The 12495-nt window shown below is 42.1% G+C and overlaps 1 protein-coding gene across 5 annotated transcripts in view; it reads right to left on the reverse strand.

Annotated features, from left to right (window-relative positions):
* The window catches only part of RALGPS1 (Ral GEF with PH domain and SH3 binding motif 1), a 1028186-nt gene that overhangs the window by 46067 nt on the left and 969624 nt on the right, over nucleotides 1-12495 (reverse strand). The gene's annotated exons all lie outside the window — the stretch shown is intronic.

Consider the following 12495-nt stretch of genomic DNA (forward strand, 5'->3'; position numbering starts at 1 on the left):
TCATCTATCTCTCTCTCTCTATTGCTCTATCTCTCTATCTCAACATTAAATAGTTTTATGTGGTTGAGGCACACTCTTGCTTCTTATATCTGAAGGGTAATAGGTGTAAAAGTCTACCTGTTTGCTGCAGAAATTACAAACCATGTGATGTCCCTCTCCAAAAGGTTTTATATTTATTTAATAGCTGTTTTTCTGCCAGCTTGAGAATTTAATTCTACAGTGGTGCTTGATAAAGCGATTTTATCCCTAGAATGTTTTATCCCCCAAAAATAAGTAATTTGTACTTGGACTGGAATAGAGTTAATATAACAATCGGGAACTGTTAAAGCAAAACTAAAAAACTGTGAGTAGACAGGCTCTTTATTGCAATATTTCTTCTGCAATAGAATAATCTTATCTGCCTGCTCACAACCTTCTTGAAAATGTGCATGTGCAGCTCAGTGCCTGTATGCCAGAATGACTAAAATTTTGCATATGCATGGGAGTCAGCCATAGACAGGCACCCAGAAGAAACCAGGGAGAAGATGGCAGCCAGGAAACTCACAGGAATTAGACAGTTGAAGCAGACTTCAACCTAAATAAATCATCTCGTATAAAGTTCACACATGTGAAACTATACCGTACCAAAAATATAAAAATGATATATGAAGCATTGTGTAACCTGTGCATACAAGAAAGATGTAATAAAATAAATAAGATACAATCCTGTGCAAATATAAAACATTTCCAAAACTTCTTGAAAAGATTACTTATTGCTTCACATACACTCTGTGCTGTGTACCACCACCATTAGCCTCTCACCTTATATCTTGTCCTATGAAAAATAGGTCATACACACTTGTCCCTTTTAGGTCTCTTTCACACTTATGCGACCTAAAAGTTGCACAATTTTACAGCGATTTTGACTGGACTTGAAGCAATGCCTATATCTCTAAGGACCCCACAATGCATTAAAATCTGTGCAAGGACTACTTTTAAGTTGCACAGATATGAACGGTACTCATTGGAAATCATGGAGTACGACTTGTCATGCGACTTTGCAGTCCCAAGTCACAGGAAAAGTCACACAAGTGTGAAAGGGGCCTAAGGGAAGTTTTCAGCTGGATTCGATTTAATACAAGATCCCCTAGATTGGCCAAAGAATGCACATCTTCAGATCTTTCACAGGTTAAATTGGCCCTAAAGGCAGAAGGTTTTTTATCTTAATGCATTTACATTAGCATAAAAAAAAACTTTTGTGTGCAGCAGCCCTCTAATACTTACCTGAGGTCCATCTCGATCCAGCGATGTTGCACAAGAGACTCAGCTGTCCGGGAATTTCCCTCCTGATTGGCTAAGACACAGCAGCGGGAGCAAATGGCATCAAATATCAATCAAAGTCAGTGAGCCAATGAGAGAGAGAGAGGTGACGGGGCCAAGACGCGGCTCCATGTCTGAATGGACACACAGAGCAGCGGCTCAGCTCGGGTGCCCCCATAGCAAGCTGCATGCTGTGGAGGCACTTGACAGTAGGGAGGGACCAGGAGTGTTGGTAAGGGACCTGGGAAGAAGAGGATCTGGGCTACTCTGTGCATAACCCCTACACAAAGCAGGTAAGTATAACATATTTGTTATTTTTAAACAACAAAAAAAACAAGACTTTAGTTTCACTTTAAGCTCAGAAAAAAAATATATATATATAAAAACTATGGTAGCGCTTTCCATCTGATATTAACCATTTGCCAACCGGCCAATGTATATATACGTCCTCCGTTTAAACCTAAATACCGGTGTTATGGCAGCAGATAGCTGCCATAACCCTGGTATTTTTTTAAACGGTGGGCGGTTGGCTTTCCGATAAGGGTGGTGGTCTCAGCGGCGGATTCACCGCGGGATCACCCCATCGGGATGGCGGAAGAGGTGCCCCCCTCCCACCGCGTCTCGGTCCTTTTCCCCGCTTATCGGACCCGCCGACAGCGGGGGAAATGATCCGGTCCCGGATCCTCACAGACAGGATGTCGAGTGAGGGCAAGCTTGCCCTCACTCGACTCTATGGTCTTGGAGGACCTGAGCTACGGCACACGTCGTTGCCTAGCAACCGGTTTAAAGGTCCCTTTTTTTTTTTTTCATTTTATTTTTTTTCCTTCATCTTTTAGTGTACTTGTTAGATCTGAGGACTTTTTGACCCCAGATCTCACAAAAAAGAAGTCCTGTCATGCCTATTTCTATTACAAGGAATGTTTACATTCCTTGTAATAGAAATTATCAATTTTTTTTTTCTTTAAACGGTGTAAAAATAATAAATAAAATAGTAAAAAAAGAAAAAAAAATGTAAGCGCCCTGTCCCCGTTAGCTCGCGCTCATAAGCGAACGAATATGTAAACGGTGTTCAAACCACACATGTAAGGTATCGATGCAATCGTTAGAGCGAGAGCAATAATTTGAGCCCTGGACCTTCTCTGTAACTCTAAGATGGCAACCTGTAGAAATTTTTAAAATGTCGCCTATGGGGATTTTTAAGTACCAAAGTTTGTTGCCATTCCGTGATTGGCGCAATTTTGAAGCATGACATTTTGGGTATCTATATACTCGGCGTAACATTATCTTTCACATTATGGAAAAAAATTGGGCTAACTTTACTGGTTTCTTATTTTTTAATTAAAAAAAGTGAATTTTTTTAAAAAAAAGTGTTTGGAAGACCGCTGCGCAAATACGGTGTGTGATAAAAAATATTGCAATAATCTCCATTTTATTCTCTAGGGTCTCTGCTAAAAAAATATATATAATGTTTGGGGGTTATATAATGTTTGGGGGTTCTAAGTAGTTTTCTAGCAAAAAAAAAAAACGGATTTTAGCTTGTAAACACCAAGTGTCAAAAATAGGCCCGGTAGGCAAGTGGTTAAATAAAAAAAAACAAAAGGTCTTGCACTCACACGAGGCTGGTGCACCACAGATGTATAAAATAGACCACCTGCGTGGACGTCCTATAGGGGCAGCAACTTGTAAATGGGATCCCTATATTGGCAACACTATTTTGGAAATTTTATATAAGAATCATTGCACAGGATTTTCTTATTTATTTTATTATAACTTTGTTTTATGCACACTTTACACAATTCTTTATATATATATATATATATATATATATATATATCTAAAATCCTCATTTCACCTGCGCTTACAATAGTATCGAAATAAAGCGATAAATACAGACAATACAAAAAGCAGCTAGCACAGTTCACTGGTCCTAAAACATTAAAAAATGGTATCATAAGTACAGCACTTTTCATGAACAGGCAACATAAAGTCCTTTTTAGGATGTGAATAGCTTCAAAATAAGGAATCCAACCCGTGGGATTTCCACACACAAGAAGTGCTGTAAAGATCCTCCACCTAGAGCAAAAGCACACACTAACCCCTACTCTCAGTAGTGGACCACTCTGTATATAGCGGTTAAACATGCTCAATTAACCCAACACCATGTCATCACATCCACAGGACCTTCAGATGTCTGTAGCTCTATCAATATAAGGACCTCCACCAAAGATGTACCTCCAGGTCATATAGGATTAGGGATAGGTAAAAGATACTTCATTGTGCAGCATTCCTAATAGCCAAAATGTATTCAAAAATTCACCAAAATAATTACAAACAGATGTTTAAAATCACGTCAATCCATATAATCACAAGAATGTTTCCAGCCATTAGGATGGCCGACTCATGCGGCGTACCGCATGGTATTGTTTCACATGTGAGAACTTTATATGAGATGATTTATTTAGGTGGGAGTGGCAGCACGAAATTATTTTAGTTATGATGTTTGATATGTGGTACATCTGGCAATGCCAGCGGCAGCACATTTGAAATAATGGTATATAGGTTTATGTTTAGTATACTAAACATAAACTGACCTGCCTTCTCTCCTGCCCACATTACACTGCTGTTGGAGGAAGAAGAAAACAGAATCTTCCCCCAGCAGCTGTCACAGCCCTTGCTGTGTGCTCCATTCTGAATGACAGGTGCAACGGCAACATCATTCCTGTCATTCAGGCGACTGGAGAACCGGGTGCTGACGAGCTCTAATCGCCACACCACACGCACAACAATACTGTGCACAGGGTAAGTGCCCCTTCTGCCTTTCCTCCTTTTCCCTGCCCTGACTATGTGCAGGGGTATTTTTAGATTAATTTTGGCCAAATACAATCTCCCTAAAAAAAAGAATTGCTACATTTGTGAAGGTTTGGTGATCACCAGTGTCACTCAGGACCTCGCAGCGTACTTTGATCATGGTCTTGTGGCAGGGATGAAGACACCATCTACTGTAGAAAACTCTCAACACTGCAGAAGGGGCAGAAGCACAAACTACTGTAGGTAGTGGCAGGACAAGGCCATTCACTGCCCAGGATGAAGATGCCAAACTGAATATGCGGTGCTTTAAAGGAGATGAGGGGAACTGGAGGGTCTCTGTGGGGTTCATTTAACTAAGGGGCGCTGCGAGGGCTGGTTTACACTAGTGTTATCCCTTTGAAGAGTGATCCATGATGGATTGCTTTTCAGAAAGAATTTGACAAGCAATGAGGTGCCATTATGTCACCTACTCGCACTATTTGTTTTAACCCCTCAAAGTTGAGGCGTGGCCTCATTCAGTTGAAAAGAGTCAAGGTTGGTATTGCTTGCCGAATGCGACAAGGGAGATTCATTCTTTCCACAGCATGTGTACACCCCTGTCCACTGCCTTGGTACACACGGCCGAATATCAGCCTGTTGAACAGAAACTGAGCACTGTACTTGTGTCCTATAGTTATACAGAGACCTCTTTGTGAACTTCTTCGTCTTTTACTTTTTCCATTCTGCCTGCTGGGCAGAATGAAAAAAAAAAACATAACCTTATAGAGTGTACCGGGCTTTAAGGTGGTGCGCTTGGGGGCCTTAACCCCTCCCCCTTCCCCATCTTTGAGTGTAAATAAGGCCTGGGGGTAGGCAGAGGAGAGATCTCCCTCCGCCCTTTGTGTAATTACAGTTTAGTCTTAGCACAGCACCTGCCTGAGAATAAAGGCAGCAGCTTCTTCCCCTGTCATGTGCTATGTCTTTTGACAGAGGGCGATAGGAAGGAGGAAGTGGAAGTGGCATAACAATTTTTGGGGAACATCTCATTGTGAGGAGGGGCAGAGATATATACAGCCAGCATATATAAGCCAGCAATTTATTGAACCCTCTGGTGTTTATCCAAAACTGAAATACAAATTTTCTGTGGAGCTGCCTTTTTGAAGTAGATACTGCCCATTTTGAACATTTCAGAAAGGAGGACCTAGTCTAAAGTGCACACTGTCCATTAAACCTGGAAAGGTAAATAAATGCACCTTTCTGTATCACTGTGACTGATATCTGTGCAGAAAACTATAGCACTTTGGTCTTTGATGTCTTGTCATCCTGCAGTTTCCCTACACTGCAGTGGAGAATTAAGCTGGGCACACACACATAGAAATACAGCCTTTTTAGCCAGAGACAGATGAATTTCAATCTGCATTTACTCCTCAGTTCAATCGAAGCCGATCATGGTCCTGCTGGAAAACCAGCATTTGATCAGCACTGCGACCATTGATTGCAGTGTATTCTGACAGATGTCAGAATACAATAGCACAGCAGGGGGGATTCCTGCATTCACATTACTTGTGTGGATGCAGGAATCTACGTTCTTTTTTAGTTCAGCCTGTTGGTTGAATGGAAAAGAGAAAGTCAGTGTTTATAGCGCCGCACATTTATTTATTTATCAGTGTTTACCCAGCTTTACTCTAGCAAGTGGGAAGAAGTAGTGACACTGAGTTAAAGTAGAACTATAGGCAAAACCTTTTATTTTGGATAGAGTAAGAGAGTTATATACCACCTGTCAGTTTTCTTTTTTTCACCATCTGTGTCCCATTGTGGAGATTTGCCTTTACTTCCTGTCCCATCGCCAAACAGGAAGTGAGAGGAAATCCCTGCAAATTAAGGGAATTCCTTGGGGACCCCCAGGTCACTAAAACCAGTGTCCCCTTGGGAAGATTTCCTCTCTACTACTTTTCTAGGGATAACCAAAAACTTTTAATGGTGAACAGGACGAATAGAGAGGGTGAATCTCCCAACGGGGGCCCAGAAAGCAATAAAAACTAACAGGTGTTCGAAAACAAAACTTTATTAAAAAAAAAAAATGTTTTGCCTTTAATTCTACTTTAATGTCCACTCTTGGCAGCTCTGGAGGACTGTTTTATTGGGTTTCTTGAAAGATATAGACACAGAACCAGAATGCAGGCCATCCTTGAACACAGGAAATTTAGCATTTAGGTAGTAGTTTAGAAGCACAAATGGACCCACCAGAACAGCATTTTTCAATCCCACTGCAAGACATAGTTGATAGGAAAGCTCATATACGCAGAGCTGTGCAATTGAGCTATTCATGTGGTGGGACCTGAAGCCTGGTACATTGGCTTTCAATGGCAAGAACTGAGTGATGGTCATTTTCATTGAAGGGCTTTCATTTCCAAAAAAGTGCCCCCTATGTCATGACCAATAACTTTAGCCTGAACTTTCCTCTTGCCTCTCACCAAAAGTGATCTAATCCCACAAATAATTGTTTAACCTTCCCCAAGGCTTACAGATATAAGCCCAATTATAAAATCTCATGTGAGCTTTTAACATATTAAGTCAAAATGTTTTCAGGGTCCAGGCACATCACTGTGGTGCATTAATGTGCATAGGGCTGTTAAAGTGAGTTAGGCAGCTCATTCATTTAAAAATACAATTTTTGGCACTGCATTACAATGCACTAAGGTGCACTGGAGTGCCATTCAGAATAAATAAGATCGCCTCACACCAATGCATGCAACGCACGCCTGTTATTACAACACAATTGTGTGAATGGGCCCCTTAGTTTTCAGTCTGCAGCTTTCAATTAAAATGATACCTGGTTAGCCTGCCACAAAACTACTTCTTCAGACACTTCCTGTTATGAGGTGCCAACTGTCCCCCAGTTGTGCTCCTCTTGTCACCCTGTCACGTGCTCCCTAAGTGAAGACTAAAGGCAGTCATGCTAAAACACATTGCACATGCCCCTCCTTGTTAGAACCCAAAAGCCGGTCTCGACCAATGTGCATGCATGTTGACAGGAAGTGGCTGAAAAAGACTAAAGGAAATCATCAGTACTGAGATGAATAAAGGTAGTTTATGAAAAAACGTTATTTTATTAAAAATTTTAGATCCTTTTTGTAGATTGGCAAACTAAATGACATGCAGCTTTTTTCTAAAACTGACACAGTAACACTTAACCTGATAGTAATACTCAGAGGCCTTTTTATAAAATACATTTTTTAGATGAATATAGCAAGCATTCATTGGACGAATAAGACAAGCTTGCACCTATTTGAGGCTTGAGTAAGCGCTGACTTTAGCACAAAATGCGTTACCTTTTATGTTCCTGTCATACCTGTGATGTTATTTTAATGCTTAAATAAAGTTACCAAGAAGTGCAGCAATATTCCAGGTTTTTGCATGTCTCTGAAGCTTTTGCCAATTTTTGACCATATTTTGCTTAATACTGTTATTTCCTATGATCGTCAGCTCCATCTAGTGGCCATAATACGCCATTATTTCTGATTGAGGTATTTCAGAAAAGATACCACACCATGGCAACTAGATGGAGCCAACATAGGAAATCACTGTATTTAGCAAAACATGGTTATGATTCGTCAAGGATAAGCAAATGCTTGTCATATTCATTCATCAAAGTCTATCAAGAGATCCTATAATCTTTACGTGTAACTATAGGCAAAAACTATGTTTTAGTTTTGGATAGAGTGGTGAGGGGTTAGAACACCTGTCAGTTTTTATTGCTGTCTGGGCATCTGTTAGGGAGATTCATCCTCTCGATTTGTCCTGTTTACTGTTATCATCGAAAGTGAAGGACAACTCAAAGTGTTGGGTTGACACCAGATAAGTAATAGAAGGAAAATCTTGCAATGAGGACACCAGTTTTGGTGACACCTTGGGATTCCCTCACTTTGGAGGGATTTCCTATCACTTCCTGCTTGGGCTATGGAACAGAAATTATGGGAAATATACCCTATGGGACTCATAAACTGACAGGGGTTATAACCCTTTTTTATTTTTTTTTTACTCTGTTAAAAAAAAAAAAAAAAAAAGTTTTGTCTTTAGTTACACTTTAAACCTGAACCCATATCAAGTTTTACGCCGGTCTGTGACCCCACTGGAGATTTCCCCTCACTTCCTTTCCCTGTGACAAGAAATGGGGTGGGCTGTCACCAGGACAGAAAGGCACATGCAACAACAACAACAGAACATTTCTAATCCTTTCTCACACTAAAACATTTTTTTTGCATCCCTTTCCTGAAAGGAAGTTATGGGAAATCTACTTAAAAGGGAGTCAGACTGCAGTCAAAACATCGCAGTTGCTCTAACCCTTCCCTACTCTATCTGAAATTTAAAGTTTTTTGGCTGGAGTTGGGCTCTAACTTGACCCCTAAAAAATTTGATATTATTATACCATCCACCTGTCACCGTCACTGCTGGCCGCTAATCTAGTGCTGCACAACCCCAATCTGACCCTCTGTAAGCTGCCTGAAATAGCAAGTCCTTTTGACTGAATGTGTGTGTGTGTATATATATTTTTATATATGTATACACATACATAGTATCTCACAAAAGTGAGTACACCCCTCACATTTTTGTAAATATTTTTATTATATCTTTTTATATGACAACACTGAAGAAATTCCACTTTGCTACAATGTAAAGTAGTGAGCTTACAGCTTGTATAAAACAGTGTAAATTTGCAGTTCCCTTAAAATAACTCAACACACAGTCAATGTCTAAACCACTGGCAACAATAGGGAGTACACCCCTAAAAGATGATGTCCAAATTGGACCCAAAGTGTGAATATTTTGTGTGGCAACCATTATTTTACAGCACTGCCTTAACCCTCTTTTGCGTGGAGTTCACCAGAGCCTCAGGTTGCCACTTGAGCCCTCTTTCCACTCCTTCATGAGACATCACAAAGCTGGTGGATGTTAGACACCTTGCGCTCCTCCGCCTTCAATTTTGAGGATGCCCCACAGATGTTCAATAATGTTTAGGTCTGAATAAATGCTTGGCCAGTCCATTACCTTTATCTCAGCTTCTTTAGCAAAGCAGTGTTCGTTTCGGAGGTGTGGTTGGGGTCGTTATGTTGGAATACTGCCCTGCGGCCCAGTCTCTGAAGGGAGGGGATCATGCTCCTCTTCAGTATGTCACAGTACATGTTGGCATTCATGGTTCCCTCAATGAACTGTACCTCCCCAGTGCAGGCAACACTCATTTAGCCCCAGACTATGACACTCCCACCACCATGCTTGACTGTAGGAAAGGCACACTTGTATTTGTACTCCTCCCCTGGTTGCCTTCACACACGCTTGATACCATATGAACCAAATAAGTTTATCTTGGTCTCATCAGACCACAGGACATGGTTCCAGTAATCCATGGCCTTAGTCTGCTTGTCTTTAGCAAACTGTTTGCGGGCTTTCTTGTGCATCATCTTTAGAAGAGGCTTCTGACAGCCATGCAGACCAATTTTATGCTGTGAGCGGCGTATGGTCTGAGCACTGACGTCTATTTCCCAAAGACAACCTCTGGATATGACGCTGAGCACATGTACTCAACGTCTTTGGTCGACCATGGCGAGGCCTGTTTTGACTGGAACCTGTCCTGTTAAACCACTGTATGGTCTTGGCCACCGTGCTGCAGCCCAATTTCAGGGTCTTGGCAATCTTCTTATATCCTAGGCCATCTTTATGTAGAGCAACAATTATTTTTTCAGATCCTCAGAGAGTTCTTTGCCATGAGGTGCCATGTTGAACTTTCAGTGACCAGTATGTGAGCGTGAGAGCGATAACACCATATTTTACACACGTGCTTCCCATTAACACCTGAGACCTTATAACACTAACCAGTCACATGACACCAGGGAGGGAAAATGGGTAAGTGGGCCCAATTTGGACATTTTCACTTAGGGATGTACTCACTTTTTTGTTGCCAGCGGTTTAGACGTTAATGGCTGTGTGTTGAGTTGTTTTGATGGGACAGCAAATTTACACTGTGGGGGGGGGCGAAGACTGTTTTAGATGGGGCATGTGACCTGAATCCTGTCTATCTCCCATCTACTTGGTAGGGGACCACAAGATGTCTCAGGACCACTTCTGCAGTATGTCAGGGCATTGTCTTTCTGGGCGTGCTTATATTGCTCTAACTATGGCACTTTTAGACACAGATGGGTGGTAGTAGGAGGCACCATGCATTTATTTATTTTTTTAAACGCCAGTACCCTGGGCTTTCTGCTCATGTGCCCCTACTGGGTCGACATACCCACCTTCTGGTTTGTCGTACTGTGCATGCATGTGCCATGTTTCTGGACCGTGTATATACCTGTCCAGTCTCTCTTGCTACCTCCTCAGCTACAGCTACACTATAATCTTCCATGGCATTTAGTTAACCACTTAAGCCCCGGAAGATTTTACCCCCATTCCGACCAGGGGGTATTTTGCGATTCGGCACTGCGTGACTTTAACGGACAATTGCGTGGTCGTGCGGCGCTGTACCTAAACAAATTTGGCGTCCTTTTTTTCCCACAAACAGAGCTTTCTTTTGGTGGTATTTGATCACGCGCTATAAACAAAAAAAGAGCGTCAATTTTGCAAAAATAGCAATATTTTTCACATTTTTTTATATGAAATTCCCCCCAAAAAAAATGTAAAAATCAAAATTTTTTAACATTTTCGGCCAATTTGTTTTATGCTACCTATGTTTGGTAAAAAAAATTGCAAAAAGCGTATTTTGATTGGTTTGCGCAAAAGTTATCGCGTTTACTAACAAAGGGAAAGATTTTTGTCATTTTTGTTGTTTTTTTTTTTTTAACGCGTAATGGCGGCGATCTGCGATTTTTTTTTTTGCGGTACTGCGACATTGGCGCGGACAGATCGGACCCTTGACTGACATTTGTGACACTTTTGGGGTTACCAGTGACATTTCTACAGTAATCAGTGCTATACATATGCACTGTTACTGTAAAAATACACTGGTAGTGAAGGGGTTAACTTTATTTGGGAGGGAGGGGCTGTGTGTATCCCTAGGGGCGTGCTTTCTACTGTGATTGGCTGTGGCTTGAGCTGTAAGGATACTGATCAACGGATCTACATACTAGATCCGTGTGATCAGTGTCTTTACAGCGAGGAGAATGACAGGTGGCTTGTTTACACAAGCTGCCTGACATTCTCCCTCTCCCCCGCCGATCGCCGAGTGACCGGCGGACATCGGGTCCGCTGGTCATACGCGCGAGGGGGTCCGTGACCACGCGGGAGCGCGCCTCCGGGGGCGCGCGCTCGCTCGCTCCCTAGACCCTCACAAGCTAGTGACGTAGCCCTACGTCACTTTGCCTGTGAGGGGCTGACTGCCGACATAGATCGGCGTTAGGCAGTCGGCAAGTGGTTAAGCTCCGTGCTATCTCCAGTGACAAGTCACAAAAACCATTAACTTGCATCCTTATTGTAATGTATTAAAAGCACAAATGCACTGGTCCTGCCTGCTTATGATCCGCTAACAGTGCAGAGGTGGAGGGGCTTGCAATGTACCATCTAAGTTCAGGCCACTGTCTGTTGCTTAAAGTGAAGAAATATCATCAACACACTAAGGATTCCTCAAAAGAGTCCAAAGCTTTATTCTGTGGTCGCATGATAAATATATAGCAACGTTTCAGAGCCACGCAGGGCCCCTTCATCAGGCAAGTGACAAGGTCACTTGACTGATGAAGGGGCCCTTCATGGCTCCAAAGTGTTGCTATATATTTATCATGTGACCACGAAATAAAGCTTTGGACCCTTTTGAGGAATCCTTGGTGTGCTGATGACATTTCTTCACTTAAAAGTTTCCAGCCTATGGTCATTACAGCACCCAGCATCACTGAACAGCTGGTTATCTTGAATGTGTGTGTGTGTGGGGAATGTTGCGTTTGGACCAGTCTGTTGCTTGAGACCCAACACTCCTCAGAGTCCCCCCCCCCCCCCCTAACCTCTTCAATGTTGGCTACCTCCACCTCCTTATCCAGGAAGGAAATTCTGCTACTATGTCGGTGGGGACTAATGGACTTCTAATGCCCCATACACACGTGCAGATTATCTGCAGACTTTTGTCTGCAGACTTACCTTTTCTATGTAGTGCAAGGGCCTGCCGGATTGCATACAAATTGAAAGGGTTTAGATTTGACCTCATATTATATGGTTTTGGTAAGTCTGCAGACAATCTGCATGTGTGTATGGGGCATTAGTATGTGGGGAGAATTACAGCCACTGTAGCTGACTGAGAATGCAGTGGTGGCAAGCATGCATCTATGCCTTCTGCTCCAGAGTCCATATCTAAGGTCCCCAGTCTGTTCAATTCTTTCTTGTACACTCACTTTTGCAAAGAGGGACAACTTTGTGGCTATCTCGTCCCAG

The sequence above is a fragment of the Pelophylax lessonae genome (genome assembly GCF_965119305.1).
Source record: "Pelophylax lessonae genome assembly, chromosome: 7".
NCBI lineage: Eukaryota > Metazoa > Chordata > Amphibia > Anura > Ranidae > Pelophylax > Pelophylax lessonae.